The sequence below is a fragment of the Pinus tabuliformis genome, chromosome J (genome assembly GCF_031772625.1).
Source record: "Pinus tabuliformis cultivar Carrire ecotype Pingquan chromosome J, CPIR1, whole genome shotgun sequence".
NCBI lineage: Eukaryota > Viridiplantae > Streptophyta > Pinopsida > Pinales > Pinaceae > Pinus > Pinus tabuliformis.
Genome location: NC_142295.1, coordinates 375,308,066 through 375,330,173, shown reverse-complemented (window position 1 = coordinate 375,330,173; position 22,108 = coordinate 375,308,066).

The following is a 22,108-nucleotide window of genomic DNA, read 5'->3' as shown; positions in this document are numbered from 1 at the left end:
TTTTTCCAAACAACAAAAGGACTGGAAACCTACTCTGAACAAACTTTCCAAACTATTGTGGTAAAAGATACAACACCCCCAACTTGAATTTATTGTTATCAAAATGGTAATGTGGACCCTATGTATTTGGAACTGCCTTTTGGATCATATGTTATTTCAATTTTTCTTATCCTGTGACTTAATATTATTTTTAAAGCTTCTTTTTTATTATTCATTAATTAGAATAAATGAAACAAATAGCCCCCGACTCCAACACTTGTATTACCGTGTGACTTTAACCCTTTTATATTGAACTAGCCCCTTCCGATTTCATTTCAGTAAGCATACTTTTGATTCAATTTTAAAATAGTTACTTTCTTTTAAGAATAGTTGCTACGAAACTTAGTTAAAATTCCAAAAATTTCCCCCTTTTTGAAAAAAATATAATGTTCACTTGTGCTTAGAGAAAAAAAAATGGACACATTTTACAAGTTCGCATTTCGGTGATTTATGTGAGCATGGTTTTACAACTCTAATTCAAATCAAGTACTTTCAAAACGATTGACAAAAAAAAAATGCTCTCACTTACTCGCAAATATCTTTTCATCCTTAAAGGCATCTGTTCCGATATGCGATGACCTCCGACCTCCGATATCGAAGAAACTGCGAGATTAGCATATCACAATATCACAGTGCAGCCCTTTATCGCATATCGGAGAGTGGAGATTTTGAATCATGTCACATAACAAAAGTGCCGATAGGGAATCTATGATTTGCTAAAGCGGAGTATAATATACCATGTGGGCTCCTCCGATAATGCTTATTATAATACACGTAAAAATTTTAAAAGGGATATCACTTATGTGTTTCAGAGTTTAGATATTTGCTTATTATTGTAAAGAACCAATGTTATATGTATTAGAGTTTTAGTATCAAAGATTTCTAAAATAATTCCTCCAATGTCATAACTTTGATATAACTCTATTATCAAAAGGTTCCTCCCACAAATAGACTACAGGTGCTTTATGGCTTTTCTTCCACGTCATTCTGGCCAATCACGTGAGGGGAAATCTGGTTCCACCAATCAGAAGCTTCCCTTGACTAGGGTTTTGACCATCCAAAGGATAAGGTTATCCCAAAATTTCCTTTAAGTTCATAGCCTCACTCCTATGAATTGCAACAAGGTCTTCTCTCTGATCCTTATCGTGACTCGACCAGGGGACCTCGACTCTGTATCGCGTAGTGTCTTAGACGAAGAGCTCTAGAACCTCTCCGGTTATAAGCTCTGTTGTTACAAAGGCTTCTTCGACTGAGTCTTTCCAACTATGTCTCTATCTTAGGGGTCTCGTAGACTCCCATACATGCTTCATGGTTTGATGATTATACCTTTGGTTACTTAGGATGATCTATGACATTATCCCTCCTAAGCTTGCGTGATACGTTCTCCAATGGATTCCTGGTTGGTGAGTCTTCCCTTGCCACTAGGAGGGAATCCTACCCAAGGTGGCATAGGCGCTCCTTCATCACTTACGTACCACAGGTTTGGTGTGGACTCCAAATAGGTTCCTACCTCGCCTGCTAGACCCTATGCCGAGCCTGCAAGCAGCTCCATGGCGCTTGACGAAACATTTTGGTGCCTCAACAACCATCCTAAGATGCCAATAATAGGTATCCAACCTGCTGAGAAGGCCATGTTGAAGGTCATTTAGGCAAAGTTGGAGTCTCATCTGATCCTAAGGGAAAATTCCCCTTGACATTAATCCAATGTCTGCCATGCAACACAACAACTTGTAACTTGGAAAACAAAAGGAATGCAAGTGGATAAATACCCTACTATCCAGCGGGTCTTCCATGTAATCTTCATATCAATAAAAGGGTCTCATAATCCACTATCTTTCAAGTTTGATCCAACCTCTCATGGCTTGACATGACATGTAATGAGTTCTCTCTCTTCCTTAATAAGTTATTAATCTTTGTTATCATGCGGTTTGCTATAGTGTGCGATTTGTTATGCCTCTTATGCATCAAACATTCTATGTTTACCTTTAGGAGTCATTACACACATCTTTGCCTTCAGATTTTACACACATGCATATCTATATATAACTCATCCCCACAAGGATGTACCACATATGCAAACATAATCAACATAATGCAGTCCTTCAATCTAGAACTAGTAGTGGAATTGAAGGTTTACTCATCACAACATTCAAAATGAGACAACACAAAACATTTCCGATACGGGTACCTCTGATGTGGAATAGATGCGATAACATAATTAAATCATTTTAATAACTGTACCGGGTCCATAATATCGAAGGTTTTGATATCAGAGATAATCGCAACATGCCACAATTTGCAAACTTGTGCTATAATAAAGCTACGATATGGTGGGCACCAAATTACAATTAAACTCATTTTAATATCAATATCGTATCCATATTGTCGGCCATTTTAGATGATGGAACATAACGAAAGTTCCGATAAATGGATTCTATCTTAGATTAAATACAATCTTATAATTATACCGGGTTTGCAAGTGAATCATCGATCAACGATTTGATATAAGAGGTTTCATTCAAAAGTCCTGATATCAAGGTTGATATGAAATTCTTATTAATAAACATTAATACACCATATTAGGTTCGGATATCAGAGATTGGAACAAATATGAGGTTAGATATTATCACATATTGCAACGCACGGCTTCAAGAATATCAGCGGGATAAGGATATTGGAGGAAGTGCTCTATCACAAGTCAGAGATTGGGGGTTTCAAGTGCTAACATATAACAAAAACACCGAATAATCAACTACACCTTTATGATATCATTGTTCGTCTGTATACTTAATAGATTTCGATTAAAACACATCAATGGTGATACTGATCTAATCGCATGAAATAGCATATATGACAAACTTGAGTTAAAACAAACTTCAATCAAAACAATACATCAACTCAAAAACATAGCATCAACGTAAAGATAATAATACCTGATACACATTCACTCTGATCATAAGTAAAATCGGTATGGTTCTTCTTTCTATTAAGACTTGTTTACAACTACAATAGTAAAAGCCAAAATACTTCTCACAAAATTTCAGAACCCCCTTTCTTCATAACAATGAAGGGGATTTAAAGTTTAAAATCAAAACTCAAATATAGAAAAGTCCATAAAATGTTGTGCTGGTACAAACAAACCACACTTAAAATAAAAATACAAACTAATAGTATAGTCCTGTTACAACAATTTGATCAAGACTTTGATGAAGACTTCTCTGCCAATCGCTTTTGAAGTTTGCATATATCTGTCATCGGCTTCAATTCAGGTGGATGTTCAGGCCTAATGCACATCCATGCAGTGAATAACGCATTGCTGAGTGCTAGCAGCACCTAACTAGTTGTATTTAGAAGACACCTCAGAATCAACCATTGCCCATGTGGTTTGACTAGGAAATGCCAATGGCATTCCAAGTCAATATTTGATAGATATTTTATCCGCTCAGCCTTCTTCTTTGATGATTCTTGCCAATATTTTGTCAATATTTTAACATCGAGCAACGTATCTTCTGGGCACTCCGAGATTAAATTTTCCTGCAATAGGCTATCATTGATTGATTCAATCATAATTCTAGATATGTCCCTGGCAGTATAGATTGCCATCTCCACATTTTTAAGCCGTATCTCCCATTCTTGGAAGACAATCTCTTTATGATATTCTTCTATTTTGGGCAGATTTTCTAATCGTCCCTTAGAGTTGTTCTACTAGTCAATGAAATTAGAGATTTTCTCTTCAACTTCCTTGCTATATGTCCTCAGATCAGACAATTTATTCAGAAGTCCATTAGTTGATTAGAACATCTCTTCGATAATGGGCAACTTTTGGCAAAATAGAACCTGCTGATGAGAAAATAGGTTATTCAACTCCCTTGCTTCTTTCATGAATTATTTCATCTCAGGATTAGCCTTCAGTTGCTCAATCTTGCACTCTAGCTCCTGTATATTGGCATCCCATCTCTTCATGTAAGATTCATATTGAATCTTCAGCCCATCAAAATTGGTTTACAATTGTGAAAATTGAGCTTGCCATTGCTGGACGATTCCTTGCTTTTCATTTTCTAAATTTTTTTCAAGGTCCCTTATTCTATCATCTTTCTCCCTTAGGAGTTGTTGCACTTCTGTGGATTTGTCAATTTTTGCACTAGCATAGGCTCCTACATATTGTGATAGTCTCCCAAGATCTTCAACATGGGTCACTTGGGCATCTTTCCACAATACTTGAAAGGAGGTATTTGCAGGGACCAAAGCCTACCTTTCTTCAGTCCTTCTCCTCTTTCTCTACCTTTTGACTACTGCTCTGTGTTTGGAACTATAAAATATTTCTAGAGGAGGAATCTCCTCAACATTGAGAACAACCTTAGAGGTGGGAAAAACTGGGATGATTTCCAGATCATCAGTGTCCATATTTTCTTTAGAAGCCTCAACAGTGAATAAGGTCTTCTCAGTGATTACAGGACTCCGAGCAATCTATGTCTACGATGGAGTTTGTTGTTTCTTAGGGCCAAACTCTTTAAGAAACTGATCCCAAATCACATCCATACTTTCTTCTGTTGTTACTTTCTCTACCTTTGATTTGCTAGCTGTCGATGTTTCAGTTACATGAACTACATATTGACTCTAAGATGTGCTCGTTCTTGTGTCTTGTTCCGTGTTTTAGTGATTTAGATTCAGAATTTCACTAGGCAAATGGGAAATCCTTTTAACCTTGTATTGATGAAACTGCACTAATTCCTTGGGGCTGAGCCATGCTATTGTTTTTTTTTCAACCTCTACATAATTTGAGGCTGATTGAAAGAAATCATCAAATTTATCAGGATCGTTTGTAAACTACCTAATCTTTTCTTGTAATAGTTTTTGCAGTATCAATCAGATCATATTGCCGATTTGGAATTGTTAGAAAGTTCGTTAGTTGGATTTCTTCCATCTCCTTAGTAGCATGTTTGAAATTATCTAAAGAAATGAATTCACAATGAAACAGAAAAACAAGCCACATTGTCTTCTTGCTTTCTTTCATGACCTTAGATAGGCCATTTCCCACAATTTGGTAGGCTATTTCCCGGGCTAGGAGCTTATCGGGGACATACAGGGGCAACACATGAGGTTGTGCAAGGCTTCCAAAAACTCAAACATAGGTAAATGATTCCTCCCCAAACCATATTCCAACTGATAAGAGGTCAATGTTGCCTTCAGCAGAGATTCTAGGGCACTTCTCATTGAAAACAAACTGGTAAATAGGAAGGACGACACCATGGCTAATCTTATAAAAATGGGGTCAGTATTTTGACTCCCATATAATATTATGGTAAATGTGAATATGAAAAGGGTCTTCAATAGTCCATTTCCATCCCATGGATGGAAAATCTGAAGTGAAACAAATACAATCCATAATGTAGGCACTCATGTAGAATGGGAGAACAACAATTTCAGAAAACTTACGCTTTTTCCTATATTCTAGGATTTCGTTGCTTAAGTTGTTGGACATAATAGTTCCCTAGTCCATTACATAACTATAATAAGCAGCTTCAATGAGGGGTACCCATTGGTTTGAAAATTTCTGGGTATTGGCATAACCAAACAATCTACACATCATTGCAACGACAAAACAATAGGGTGCATTAATAGAGGCTATAGCATACATACCCTTGTCCTCTCGCTTATGATTGCTTGGGTCTCTTCTCCATCCTCGAATGACCTCAGATTAGTGTTCATTTTCCTGCATGAACTTCTTAATGAAGTCTTTATCATATTTCTTCTAAGATAATGGAAGATGGTACACCGCAGACAAATATTTTCCAGTGAAAGAGCCGATGATCATCTGTCTCTTGGTCATGAAGTTCCTATCTGCGATGTTCATATGATTAATGACCCATCTGATCATCTCCATATAAGGCAAGATGCTTGGCTGAGTGCCAATTCTATGGAGAAACAAATTGGCTACATCACTGTATGTAATTTCTAAAACAGGAACCCCATCCTTTGCTATGACTATTCTTCGTGTGACTTTTGGCCCTTCATCTTCAAAAAGCTTATACATGGCCTCCCAGCTAGAGACCCCAACATCAGGGGTGCATGTCATGTCGGAAAATAGCCCAAGCATTTCTGTGACCTCAGGAGGAGGAGAAATTGGTTGTTGTTGAACGAGAATTTTCCTTCTGGGTTTAGCCGATCAAGACATTTCTCGTGAATTCTATTTATTGGGACTAGCATGTGAGGAAAAAACATAAGAATGACCAACACCTACACTTAGAGAAAATGACCAATTATGCATGAATCCAATACTTTTATGAGCAAAATATTCGGGAATTGTTAGTATTAATGAAAGCATTTAGAATATTGAAAACCATAAATTCACTGCATTTCGCCATTAATTGACAGAATGTGCATTCACATGGCCTTTGACACATGTCAACTTTACCAGATATTTTTATCTGAGAAATTAGATGATTTTCCTACCAAAACTTGCGATCTCATCTATCTCCGGACTCGATTAATTTTATCATAACATCTTTAATATAAAATCGTATCCGCCCTTCATCGCAGCTTTTGGAATGAAACCTTCGCTTAGATCCACCGATCTCCAATTGCATATATTACGCCCCCGATTACCTTTATTATAACAGCGTCAATGTAATATTGTACACGTCAGATTTACCATATATTTTTATCAAAGAAATCATATGGTTTTCCTAGCAAAACTTGCGATCTCGTCTATCTCCGTACCCAATTAATTTTATCAGAACATCTTTAATATAAAATCGCATCCGCCCTTCATCACGGCCTTTGGAAAGAAACCTTCGCTTACATCCGCCAATATCCGATTGTGATATGCCAATAGCCCTTCATTCCTTTGAACTCTTTGTGACCATCATGCTAGCCCCCAAATCAGAGCCCTCTTTATCAGCCATTTCCAATCAAATTTGTAACCTTGGTGCACGACATGTCAATTCATTGATTTCCAATCACCAATCACCTTCTACATTTGGCCCTTGGTCCTGTAGCTCTTCATGTGACCGCAATCTAGACCCCGTATTAGAGCCCTTCAATCAGAGGTTTTACTACGATGCATAATGCGCCTCAACCTCCGATCGTTGATCTCCCATACGTGACACCATCGCTGCCATGTATCTACCACTTGTCACCTTGTGAGTAATGCCACATGTTACCCTTTTTTGGCCTATTGTGAGCCTTGAAACTATAGAATCCGCCTGCCACATATCAACCGTGATGACATCAGCCTCCGTGTGTCACTTCTCACAACCAATTACTAGCTGCCACGCGTCCCTTAATGCATCCAGTCGATGTTTGCCACGTGTCTCTTATTGAATCCAGTGTTTTACTACCACGCGCCCCTTTGGGAGGAGAGAGAAAAGGCTGCAACTTCTTTGGTTTTGTAGACAAATCCTTTGTTAATTTGTTATCATCCATCCTGACACATTAACACTAGCGGCCCATTCCCAGGGATTTCATCGCATATCGCAACTCACATATCGATGTTTCTGAAATGTAGTCACGCAGCCTCAATTCCAAAAATAAAGTACATAGCTTGGACCCCTGACTACCGATATCATAGGACCCCCTACTACCAATATCGAATTTGATATAGTGTCACCTCTAATAATCGTCGATATCATATGCGGATGCGATTCATTTTTTTATAGTGTTTTCATGTGATTTCACCTCTGTTGTGTTGCAAATTTCCAATATCGCATATTTGTGATGCCTATCATGTTAAAACCTTCGATATCAAAACCTCTGATCCCGAATAAGCTCTCATTTTGGCTCAAACATGGGTGAACTCAGGATCTGCATGTCCTATCGGCGCTGCTTTGCGCGTCTTAGCGTAAATGCTAGTATATTTTTATTTAGATGGAAAGATTTTCATTTAAAAAGATTAATGTGAGAATTGTTACCATTTCTAAGAGTTGCGAATTCAATGAAAAATGGTACATATCCTATGTATATTTTTTCTTAGAAAAGTAATATTTTAAGGAAGATATCATCTTTTATACTTTCATAGAAGTAGAATAATATTCGTATAAGTTATCAAAATAACTAAAACTTCTCACATCCATGACTAATACTACTAAGGCATATTGATTTCAAAGTCCTGGGAAGGGGACACATCTATTAAATATAAAATATGTGAAAATAAAAAGATGTGGTAAATCATATATTTATATTAGTCAGATATTTTATTTTTCAATTTAGAGTAAATATGTCACATACAAAAATTGAACCCAAAAGGAAAGGATAATAATTCTAACTAGATGAACTTAACTACTATTTCATTATGTAAATTTCTAATTATTTCTAACTAGAGGTGATTATGTAAATTTTTATTTGAAAAAAAATATTATTTCATTTAAAAATATAACATATTGATAATATATTGCGGAAGAGAATTGTGTAGAGGAGTAAGTCCATCCAATGTTTTAGGTGGACACTTCACCCATTTTTAGGAATCAGAAGGATAAAAGATGTATGAACGAGTATTGAGGAGTCATTTATAGATAATTTACTACTCCTATTAGTAACCTACTATTTAAAGGAATCCTAAGCACTCGCTTAAACATCTTTTAGCTTTGTGGTCCCTGATTATGTGTGGAGTGTCCAACCAGAATGTTGGACAAACTTACTCGTCTACACAGTTCTCTTCCAAAAAGTATTATCATTGCGAATAACTGTGGAAATCTCCAAGCACATATAATATAACATAATTTAAAATCAATATATGATATTCTTTTAAGAATGAGCATCTTGCCACAAAAGGTGAATGCAACTAGTGAACCAATAACCCTATTGAAAGAATGAATATGCTTCGAAAAATATTATCAATGTGAATAACTATGGAAATTTCCAAGGACATATAATATAACATAATTTAAAATCATTATATAATATTCTTTTAAGAATGAGCAACTTGCCACAAAAGGTGAATGCAACTAGTGAACCAATAACCCTATACCATGAATGAATATGCTCCATTTGATGCATACTTTATTCCATACACCCATTTACATATGACAAGTTTTCATTCCAATCTAAATAGTTAGATTACTATTTCTATTAAATAAGCATGCATCCATGTCCCCACTTCTTAGGAAAAGCTACTTGTTGGGGAAAAAAATTGAGTCTCTTAGGTGCATGGGTTCATCAACAAATGGCTTAGGCATTAGTGATTTGGTCTTTAGAGATGGTTGGTATGGAGTTTAGAGACAGACTCCCTTTTAATGCCACTGTAATGCTTCATCCAACAATGTTGTGTATTAAGTCTTCAAGATTGATTCATCGTGAACTTCTCAAAGAAATGAAAATTTGGCTTAGGCATTGAGGAGAAGAAATTTAGGGAGGGATTTACTTACACCACCTTCTCTTCACCGTGGTTCACTATGCTCTTAGAGAGACTCAAGTCTTGATGACTCTTCCGTAGGTGTTTCATGTCATCTATTTCCTAAGTAGCATTTTTATTTTCTAGATTTGGTTCCCTTGGTCCATACAAAGAAATGACAAAAAATTTTATCAATTAAAATTAAGTTGATTTATTTTATTATTAAATAAATTAAATTATAAAAAATAACCTATCAAAATTTTTATTAATTTATAAATATATTTTATAACCTATATATTATATTAGCATTAAAAGATACACATATCATATTACAGGAAAAACAACAAATGTTATAAATAAATCGATTTTCACAGATTTTTTTTTTTGTATTTTTGGAAAAGAATTGTATTTACTAATTTATCTAAAATGTTAAACAAATTAAATTTACAAACACAACTCTTTTTAATAAATATAAATTTAATCAATATATTAAAATATTATAAATATATATTAAATAAGTATTAAAAATTAAAATTAAAATACAAATTTAACTATGCATTATTATAAATTTAATTATTATATTAAAGTTTTATGATATTATAAGTATATTAAATAAATATTATATAGATTATTAAGAGACTAGATATTTTAAATTTGAAAAAAATATAAATGTTAGAATATCTTTCGGTAATCACATATATTCAAATATATTATTTATATTAAAATGGAATTATTTATATTAAATTATTATTATTAAAATAATTTCAATTTAATTGTGATTATATATTATTTTATTGTTTTAATTTTTTTATTTTCTAAAATTACATTTAATAATGAAAATACATATATATATATATATAGATATATAATTTATTATAATTTCGTTATCATATTAAGAGTGGATATAATTATTATTGGTTGTTATCTGTGAATGCAAGTTGACTCATCACTATTATTCAAGGAAAACCATACCACTTGGAATTACCTGCTAGTGGCCTCTAAAAAGGCATGCTTTCAATCCTCGTAGATGTCTATGGGTGTTAGATCATTAACCTATTTACTTATGTTCCAAAAAAACAAAATCTTATCCAAATAAAATTAATTTTATAGCTTACTCTAAACTATATATATATATATATATATATATATATATATATATATATATAAATATAAAATACATATATTTAATTAAAAAATTAAAAAAATAATAATTATCATTACACATTAAAATAATAAAATATAATTACCCATAAATAATATAGTATGAGTGATTCAATGTGCCATGTCAACTTAGCCAAAGTTGTGATAAAATATAACAAAATGTTTGCAACAACTTCATAAACTATGCTTGAGTTATATATATATATATATATATATATATAAAATAAAAAATTAAAAATTAAAAACTAATAATTATGTTGTATATTACAAAAATGAAATATAATTCATCATATTTAGTAAAATAAATAAAGTTTAGAGATAATAAAGAACTAGTTTAAATCTATTTTAACTCTAGATCTATCAAATGCTAAGGGGATCAAATCTTTTCCCATTCTAAAAGAGGTTTGCACATCAAGAGATTTGATCTCTCTCAACGCTTGGTATATCCAAATTAAAAATGGATCTAAACTGGTTATCTATATATATATATATATATATATATATATATATATATATATATATAAAAACTAAAAACTAATAATTATGTTGTATATCACAATAATGAAATATAATTAATCATATTTAGTAAAATAAGTAAAGTTTAGAGATAATAAAGAACTAGCTTAAATCTATTTTAACTCTGGATCTATCAAATGCTAAGGGGATCAAATCTTTTCCCATTCTAAAAGAGGTTTGCACCTCAAGAGATTTGATCACTCTCAACGATTGGTATATCCAAATTAAAAATGGATCTAAACTAGTGTTATATATATATATATATATATATATATATATATATTAGCGAAATCATGGGTTCTCAAAACTTAGAGTTAGAAAACTTGATAAAATTTGATAATGCAAACTATATTATCTTTCATATCAAATGAGGTTAAATATAAATACATTTAGTGTTGTCTCAAGATAGGTAGACTATCTTGGACACACAATCACCTGGTTGAGAGAATATCTCAACCACACACCAATCTAGGAACATCTAGATATAACAACTCTAAAGAATAGGAACAAACTCCTTTACATAGAGAGTCACAACTGAGACAAGTAGGAATTATATATTCCAACACACCCTCTTAATGAGTACTTGTCTCGATATCAATATGCAAAGTCTAGTTGTGGTCAAACATAACAAAAGAATATGTTGATGTCCATATAAAGGAACAACCATCCACCGGTGCAACCGCCAATCTTGTAGGATGTCCTTCGCATACATGGTTTTGTCAACCATTATAAATGCATACATGTACCTATACCTGCAAATCCCCCTCCAATATCATCATCATGGGTTTTATCAGATTACCCGTAACCATGCTCTGGGTTTTATCAGATCACCGTCAACCATGCCTTGTGCTCAACTAGAGATACGTTGAGACCTGTGAGAAAGTAAATTTCTCCTGTGAGTAAGGTATGTCACTCCTGACCACCTAGACTCTGAAACAATGAGCACTGAGGCTCCTATGTTTCCACTGGAGCACTGTAGCCATGAAGGCTTTTAGGTAAATCAGGCTTACATTTCACACTCCAACTCTAGGAGTTACCAGGTACATACTTTACAAAGACCACCATAAAACATTACATAGACTTGCTTCCTAATACATATGTGATTCACATTACAACATAATATTGAGTCTGCTTCATTATTCAACACACAATCATGTACCTTGTTTGTCCATCTATTGCTGCTTCAACCAACTAATATCCACTGCCACAATCAACTTCTTCTAAAATCATATTCAACCTTGGTGTCTTCATCTTGAATCTTTCCAACTTCAATTTTCCATTGTTAGAGTGATCAATTCTAACAAATAGCATTTACATGTTAAGTTGATCAGGCTCAACATGTTTCAGTTACAAAACCCAAAAATAATTCAAGAAGAAATTCATTTTACCAAGCATATACTAATTCGTGGCATAGTGGAAGTGGAAATGGTGAGGCAACACTCACATAGAGACGCTGCCCACACTCACTCTTTAGTGGATCAGTCTTTAGTGTATCAAAACAGAACATATTGTTCCTTGCACCCAAGGATTCAAAAACGAGCTCGTCATGGGTACCCTAGAACATGTCCCATGACAACAGCGCCTACTGCAAACACCACATCAGCTCCAAGAATCGCTGAATTCTCCAAATGAAAGGGAAGCGAAACGACTCACCCCACTGAGGCTTCGCAGATCCCCAAAGCGCTTGATCTTTCGTTGTTCGATACAAAACCAACAACACCCTCTCACTGCTGATATTTCGATGCAAGCAACAAGGATCCAAGATCTGGGCGGATTGGCCAAACACGGCTTAAACAAACACTGGTCCGCGACTACATAATAGAGCAGTGGCTCTTTGATTTAGAATCCCTTCCAGCAGCATCCTTCAACTGCCAAACACTTTAACAACAAAAAAAATTTGCTTTGCAGAAATTGGCAATCGACCAACAACGTTGTGGAGTTCAATGCTTAGCTTGCAACGCCCACATACCGTAGGGATGGGCCAACAGGTTGATGACAACAAAGAAAAGCAGGTCTTCTACTCACAAATCCCCACTCGATCTTCATAAGAACAATTGAAAATCGAATGGAAGTGCTGCTATTCCAAAGCCTCTCATGACATCAAATGCAATAGAAAATATGAAAGCGAGAATAAAAAAAATCCTTCATCGTGCATTCAGTGGAGGAAAGAATCACCATTGCAAACCTGTATGGTTGCCACAAACCCACGATGGGCACAACCACACCAGATCCTTGACCTCGATCCACAGACTAGGTCGACTCCTCCATTTCCCGATCAATGCCATCATGACTGCCTCTTCAGATCGCGTGAAACCAACAAACTGATCAGTTAACTATGAGGTCAACAGATCACTACTCCAACGACACGAGGGAAATTTACTGTGCACCACAATTTTGCAGCAATTCGCGATCCACTGCTTGACTTCCGCTGTAGTTGACAAATCAGACCCCTACCTTAGATTAGATCAATCCACCTACGTCAACTCGGCCCTCCTTAGGATGCTTTTTCAACTGAGGATCTACTGGATCTCAGTCATAGATCCAAAACACTGCAGCTCCACCTCAAATCACTCGTTACAAACGCTCAATGAAAATCTGCGAAAAGCCTTGAGACTATTGTGAAAAACCTTCCTTCCTTCTACAAACAACTGAATACATGAGCTGCGAAAATCCTTCCTTCATGGCCTGAGGGTCGTGATTCTTTTCCCGCACCTCATGCACAGTGGCGGATCTCCTCAGTTAACAAACACGTCCATACACCACAAACATACTCACACAACACGCACCGTCTGTAGCTACACAACAACTACAAAGGATGGGAAAACAAACAAAAGACAAAGAAACAAATACTCATCAAACTCTTCATTTCCATCAGCCCAGGATGGGCCAAGCCCAAGAGGGGCCAGGCCCTCAGGGTCTATGATACCATGATAAAATTTGATAGTGCAAACTATATTATCTTTCCTATCAAATGAGGTTAAATATAAATACATTTAGTGTTGTCTCAAGATAGGTAGACTATCTTGGACACACAATCACCTGGTTGAGAGAATATCTCAACCACACACCAATCTAGGAACATCTAGATATAACAACCCTAAAGAATAGGAACAAACTCCTTTACATATATTCCAACAAAACTACCAATACTAATTGATTATTTTATCTCAATTTTATTTTTTTCATTATTTATGTAATTTGACATAATCAAAATGTTTACATAACAAAGCATTACACCATCTCTTCAATATTGAATTGAAAAACACCTATCTATATAATAAGTAATTCAATATACCGTGTCACGTATATTCCAATAAAACATAACAAAATGTTGACAACGACTTTTAAAAATAGACCTAAACTATGCTTACGTTTGGTATATTTATCCCAATGTCTTGTGACATTTAAAATAATGAATATTATCACTTTGCAAAAGAAAATTATGAATTGCATTAATTTTACTCAACATATTTAAAGTGGGAAAAAGGGGAACATTCAAGTATTATATTTGTTTTCTAAAGTTTATGGATAATCAAAATTAATAAATAATTACTCAAAATAATTTTTTTTGGTAATTTAAAATATTTTCATATTAAAATACTTTATTAAATAAATGTATTATTATGTTGAGATGTGTTTTAGAGTTTAGTATGGGGAGGTGTTTCTTTTTTTTAACTAGAGGAATCTATAATTAGGCAGTGATTTTGGATCAATTTCGATGACTGCCACTATAAACCTTAGGTGTAATATCCTTGCCTCAACGATGGCACAAAGGTTTATGCACAAGATATTTGAATAAATGACATCTTTATTCACATAACTTTATATAACATTGACTTTCCAAGTAAGCTACTAGAAGGATAAATGAGAAAATTTTTAGTTCAATTTAAAAAATTAATGTTGAATTAATTTATAGGTGCACGGTGTAATGGTAGGGCGGATGGCTGTAGCACCCCCACCCAGGTTCGAGTCCTGCTGCGGCAGGTGTATGATGTTGTATGTTGGAAAAATGTAAAGGTCCCGCACTAGCTTACAAAAAAAACAATATTTTTTTTTCAAAGGAATGGTTATTGATTTTTCTTAAAAAGATAGTCCAGTTTCCAAGTTAGAACCCTTACATTCATCATCACAATTCATTATAGTTCTACTTTCAGAAGTCAAAAACAGATGTAGCTTATTCTTATGACAATTTTTACCTATTATAGTAAAAAATTACCTACTATAATCTCTATAAAAAAACTCCTTGGAACAAACAAACTTTACACAATATCAGATAAGACTAGACAAAAATATATCAATCTATAACTAAATTGTTGTGCCATATTTTCTAAAGAATACATTAGTCAAAATTGTTGCTTGAGCCATGGACCTGGTTGCCTTTTCTCCACACAATTCTCTTGTTGGTTTCATGCTCTGTCCTCACCATTTGAATGCCTGACACATATAATTCCTCCAATTCATCAAATTTGCAGTGTATTATGACTAGCTCAATCTGAGTTTCATGCTGGAGGTGATCCAACTTCATTTGCATTAGATCCAACTTGGCATTTCTTCATCTTTGCCTTAGTCTTATGGTTGAAGATGCACATGAGGCCAACCATGGCTTCAATTATTTTCTGCAAAAATACATTAATATCTACCAACACAAAATCTTAGGAAGAGGTACCGATAATTTCCATGGGATGACCGCTCCTCATAAACGATTGACCCTCTTTGCTCAACACACAGAATATGGTTGTATTAATCACTTTAACGCTAAGACTGCACCTTCCCTAGCTCAACAATCTTGGCATGGCTAATGAGTGCTTGCATGCCAATTTAAAGCCCGAGGGAAGCTTGAATTTGGGCTTGACACTCCCTCCTTGGCTAGTGAACATTCTCCCTGAGACAATTAAATGAAGATTTATATCACCATAACCCAACATGTGTTGATTCCTTGCTGAATGTGCAGACTGATACAAAATAAGGGAGGAATTAATGATCGCCTGTGCAAATTGAATGGGAACTGGACGCAAATAAGGGAATTCAACAAGCGATCCAGACTTCTGATTATTTAACTCTAATGTCTTCTGATCCAGATTTATACTTTTGTTGGCTAATGAGTGCAGAAGAGTTCAAATGTCGAAGAAGGTGAAAGAGTTCTATCTTGTCAAATTTCTGAAGTTGGATGATGATCTTTTGCAATAGAGGAGAAACACTGTTGTTTTGAGATCTTTGACTTCGAAACTTGCCCAATTACAATTTGAAGATCCCCAAAGACCATCAGATTTGAATTTTTCTTTTCTATTGCAAGATCCAATCCTTCCCATAAAGCCAAAATCTCAACTTGATTGTTGGTAGCAGAGCCCAACCCCAATCATATTGAATCTCATTCTTTTCATCCGGGCTAAAGATCACCCCTCACGCTCTTGTCATCCCTAGATAATAATAACAATAATACCAACTTAATTCATATATACAAAATATATGTATATATATCTATATAATAAACATAAAATCATTCAAATTAATTGAAGAAATTATAAAGGATAATATTGAATTAAGTAAATTATGAAGAGGAATATTGAATTGAATAAATAAATTATGAAAAGAAAAACCAAATTAACTAAGAAAATTATAAAAAAGAACATGATTTTTTTTTTTTAAATAACAGATAATATACTATCCAAAAATGTGAAATATATAAACTATAATTAGTAAATATAAATTATAAATTCATTTTACTATATAAATTAAAATTAAAATTATTCATATTTATAGTCATGATTTTTCAAAACTTTATTTTTAAATTTAATTAATTAATATATAAAAACAATATCTATAATAATTAATTAATTTTAAGCAAAATGATTTAGGATTGAATCACAACAACAACTGACTTGTTCAAATTTTTGCTGCACATACTAACATATTTTTGGAAAATAAAACATGAATAAAAAAAATTAAACACATTAATTATCACTCAAACTATTACTCAAACCATTGTCCTTTAAATATATAATATTTTAATAATTAATTAGGACTCTTTTCTTTTTCACTCATACATATGCTCCTCTAATGGTGATAACACTTTATATTTTTATCCATTATTCTCAATGTTTTTATGTAATAATTCAAGACGAGGCTATGTAGGCCCTCACAAATAAATATCAAAATAGAGTGAAGGATTGAAACACGAATATTTTGATTCAATGTCGCATGATGCAGATTCTTTGCTTCACTGTGGTTCAAAGTATATTCGACGTGGTTTAATTTATATGATTAACTCATAATGCTTAAAAAATTAAAATAATATAACTATTTACAAAAATATAAATAACTTTTTAATATACTATATTATGTTGTAAAATTAAAATATTTTCTAAAATATATATATTTATATTTAAAGTTGAATTATTTTATTATTTTTATTTTATTTTGTTTATGAAGATGGATGCAGTGTCTATCCAAAATGTTGGACATTATCCTCATTCCATATACACAATAAAGATATCTAAAATTATCAAAGATTAACACAAGTAGTTATCACTTGTTATTAGTTTACCACTTGATAAATCAAACCAATAGTATAACTTTAGAGTTTTAAGATTACTAATAATAATAGTGAGCTAAAACCACCAATTTAGGTGAATATTCCTGCACAATAATTCCAGGATAAAAATTTCTTTAACGTTAATGTTATCAACATGTCTATTAGTTTAGAGTTTAATTTTTTATTAGATATAGTTTTATTTTGACAGAATATCAAACAGTAAATAGTATTAGTAATTTTTGAACTGAGACTTCTATGATCCATAATAATTATAACAACATCTTTCGGTAAAAATCACATAAGAGATATTCTCGTCGACGCATTTCGAACCTAAACCACATTGGCTGGTTTGAAACATGTCGACGAGAATATCTCTTATGTGATTTTTACTGAAAGATGTTGTTATAATTATTATGGATCATAGAAGTCTAAGTTAAAAAATTACTAATACTATTTACTATTTGATATTGTGTCAAAATTAAACTATATCTAGTAAAAAATTAAACTCTAAACTAATAGACATGTTGATAACATTAACGTTAAAGAAATTTTTATCCTGGACTTCATTGTGCAGGAATATTCACCTAAATTGGTGGTTTTGGCTCACTATTATAGTTAGAGGAAGAAAAGTCCAGGTTTGTCAAGTTCTTGACAAGGATTGTAACTTTTCAATTGAGTTTATCAACTTTGTCCATCAATTTTTCCATACAAATGATCGATTCTTGTTGATCAGAATTGGATCATTATATTGTTTGTCATCCATCTCGATGCATTTGGAGTGGAAAAAGTGGAGGAATCAGGTCACGGGACCGTTTTTTCCGACGGGACCCAGTTAAGTGAAACGAGGTGCGAAACCTTCCGGGAGCATTTTGAGGCATGAAACACCATTTTTTTGGGGTTAAATTTTGCCACACTTTTCATGCTATTCTACACATAGAGACCTTTCCAATGATGCAAGAAGTGCATCAATCATAGTTCGTATGCAAAAGTTATGCCACTCAGAAGTTGACATTCCTGTTTTTAGACCTATAGTTCGGGAGGATGCCATGTCAGCCCCCATTATTCATGGAAAATGGGCTATGCATGTGTTTGTGATGTAAAATACTCTAGAAGAGTCCATTTTGTAACTCTAGTTAAGAGTTGATGTAGTCAAACTTAACCACTAGAGGCTATCAGACCATGTTATAACCAGTCCACTAGGAGGAAGAGGCATTCCATTCTTTCGAGAGCATTTTGTTCCATAGCTGAGCAAAGATAGCCATGAGAGATAGGAGGTAGAGTACACACAGAGGATCTGTGCACTATAGAAGACCACAAGCCATAGGCATTACTTCTTTGTACTTGGAGAAATATTTCCAGAGAGAGAAAGAGAGCAAAACAACCTCACCTTCTAGCTGGGTTTTCTCCCGAAAGGGTTTCCCAAAGAGTATATCTTGTGTCTTATCTGTGTATGTGCTTATTTTTTTATTCTCCACTTTTTTGCATAATTTCCATTCGCATGCATGCACTAATGATGAACTGTCAAGTGGAATATCCATGGAAGTTTATAGATCACTTGTTATGCATCAACTCTTTATATTAGGACTCTGACCATAGGGTCTTTATATGTCAATAGAGATAAATATTCTACACTTGAGAGGTTGTCCCAACTCTAGTGGTGTTTCCCACATTGGGAATCCAATCCCTAGCGTCTCCATCAAATTGTATATCAAGAATGTAGTGCCTTGATTTCCTAACCTACTCTTCAACATTTGAGTTGGTTCTTTGAACCACTATTGGGATTATGTCACTATAGCACTCCATTGTTACTTGTACAACTACCAGGGCCTTGGTTATATGGGTCAAAGAAGGAATGTGCTATGAAGACGGGGAGAATCCAGGTCGCCCTCTTCTACCACTTCGTCGAATAGTATAGAGTCGATGTCTTGTCATTGTGATAGGCTTATGACAGGGAGAGGGAGCAACGTAAAACACAAGTGCAAGGGTAGGGAGTGGTAATCCACAAGAGTTGTGAGCTCAAAAAGATGAAACTGGGCAGGCATGGGAAAAGATAGAGAAGGGAGGTTTAAAAGACAATGAAGGGGAGAACTGGGGGAAGGTCGAGAGTTCACCAAACAATAAAAGATAAGCCCCTCATAATTAACATTCCCAAGGAAGGGATATAAAATAAAAAAACCCACAAATCTAAAATCTATGTTCAATGCTACAAGGATGAGATCTAAAATCGAAGCATAATCCCAAATCAAGCGATGATTAGACCAAGCCTGAAGAGGTGGTTACTCCTACAAACTGTGCTAGTGAGGGAATTTTTCCTTATGAAGAGTTTCCAACTGAGAAGGATCATATCTCCTAAATGCCTCAAAGCCTCCATGAATTAATCATCCAAGACCAAATACACTGTAAAAGCTTCCTACTACCCATGGATAATGAATTAAATTCATGTAGTGAATGTCAAGTAGGATGAATTTATCCTCATCTCACTATCCCATATCATCATATTGTCGTCATCCTTTAAATATTTCCATAATAACCTCTAAAATTCCCCATGTCGAGTTCCAGACTGATTGTCCCAGTCTCAATTTCCACATGATTGTTTGTAGATTCTTTGCAAGCTCCCACAGACTTGTCCTCATAGTTTCTTGTGTGCTATATATGGGAGCCCATGCAACTTTTGGAAGGAAACATGCCTTTGTCATTTAAATTTGCAGTACTTATCCCACGTTGAGGAGGGCTTCTCTTCATGTGTGCACCCTCCATCAGGAAAATATAAATTATTATATTATTTTAACTAAATTAAAATATAAAAATAAAATAATAAATTTTCAAAACTATTTTTTGTAAATTCTGCAACTTCCATTATATGTCAAAGAGATTTACATAGATCTCTCTCTTACCATTGTGTTCTACCATTTGGGAAACCAAACTAGTGGAGGAAGAGTAAAGGTTTGGACTAAAATTTGACAAAAAAACAACATTGGGTGTACCAACTATGTCTAAGTATGCTAGCATATTTAAAATTAATGACATAAACACACACTCAATGTATATAAACATTAAATTGAATATAAAAAAACTAAACATAGAAAGCATATTATGCCGAGAATGGGAGATCAGACTAGTGAGGCTGCAGGCCATGAAAGTAGCTTAGGACGAGAAAGACACTTCAATGGGCTTTACAGGGGTGCCTGGCAAGGAAGGACCCTTGCCACAATTCAGAATAACCTCTATCCAAGCAAGCCCTAGGGCCATGTCTTGATGCTCGAGGACCAGGTGCCATTATGCTCTAGCTGTAGCTCATCCAATTTCTTTAAAATCTCTCTTTTGGCTTCATTGTTCTTAGTTTGTTGAGTAGGGACTTGATGTTCTAGAATAGTTTAATAGTGTAAAGGTGCTAGTTTTTTCATCCCTGGTTATGCCCCATATCTAGGACTCATTCTTCCACTTAAGATAGTAACTATGCATCCAACAATTCATCTATGTCTGCATGGATTTCTGCAACTGCATTCTCAATTGCATGTTTAATTTCAATACAAGTTTGTGTGTGATAGTGGCTAGTTGCACTGTGGGTGAAAAGGAGAGATTGAGCACTCCTTTTTGCCCTGTTGGAGGAGCCTTAGAGGTAGGAGGAGCCCTGGGGGCTATTGAGTGCACTGGGAAAAGCTTCATGGGGGTGGTAAAGAGCAAGTCACACTAAGTAGCAACAAAGATGGGGCTAGTTAATAGCCCAAGTGAAGGGGAAGCGAAAAACAACAGGGATGCATAAAGGTGGGTCATGGCACAAAGGAGAATGTGAGTCGAAGGGGGTGGTAAGAGAAACATACTCACTTTAGTTGAAATATGGAACCAACATCCAGAATGTAAGCTACATAGGTAAGACCACAAAGGGCAGACTATACATGCAAGACCACATTGTGGCCACCAAACCTTAACAATGAACCAACGTTCGAAATGATTGAATAAAGCAGTGAAATTGAGGAGGAGTAGCCAAAATACCTGCTTAAAAATTCTTTGGAGGGATAGACCTCTATTTGAACGTGGACTCCACTTGTCTCCCCTAGTCTAGTCAATGCAAGTGTATCTCCCTTTAGGTGCAGAGCACTACTCAACTTGAAAACTACATGATAACATCTATGTCACCTTGTGCATGCAAGGCAAGTATTCATCTAGGATAATGGCAGAGAATCAAGGATGAGCTTGTAGAAATTCTACAAATTCTCTACAAATCTCGCTCTGATACTTATGTAGAAAATCTAATTGTAGATTAACCCGATAATGCAATATAACCAAAGTAAAATACTATAATCTACTTCTACTATCAATTTGCTTTACGGAAGCTTAAAGATTGAGCAAGATCGAGCTGAACACATATAACTAGAAGAAGAAGAATCAGTGCACAATACACATGAAAATACTTTGGGGAAAGCCTCAGCTAAAAACCCCACTATCTTTATTATCATACAAGGTGGAAATACATAGGAATTATACAAAGCCTTAGCTCTCACAACTAGCCAGCTCTCAGTACAATCCTCACA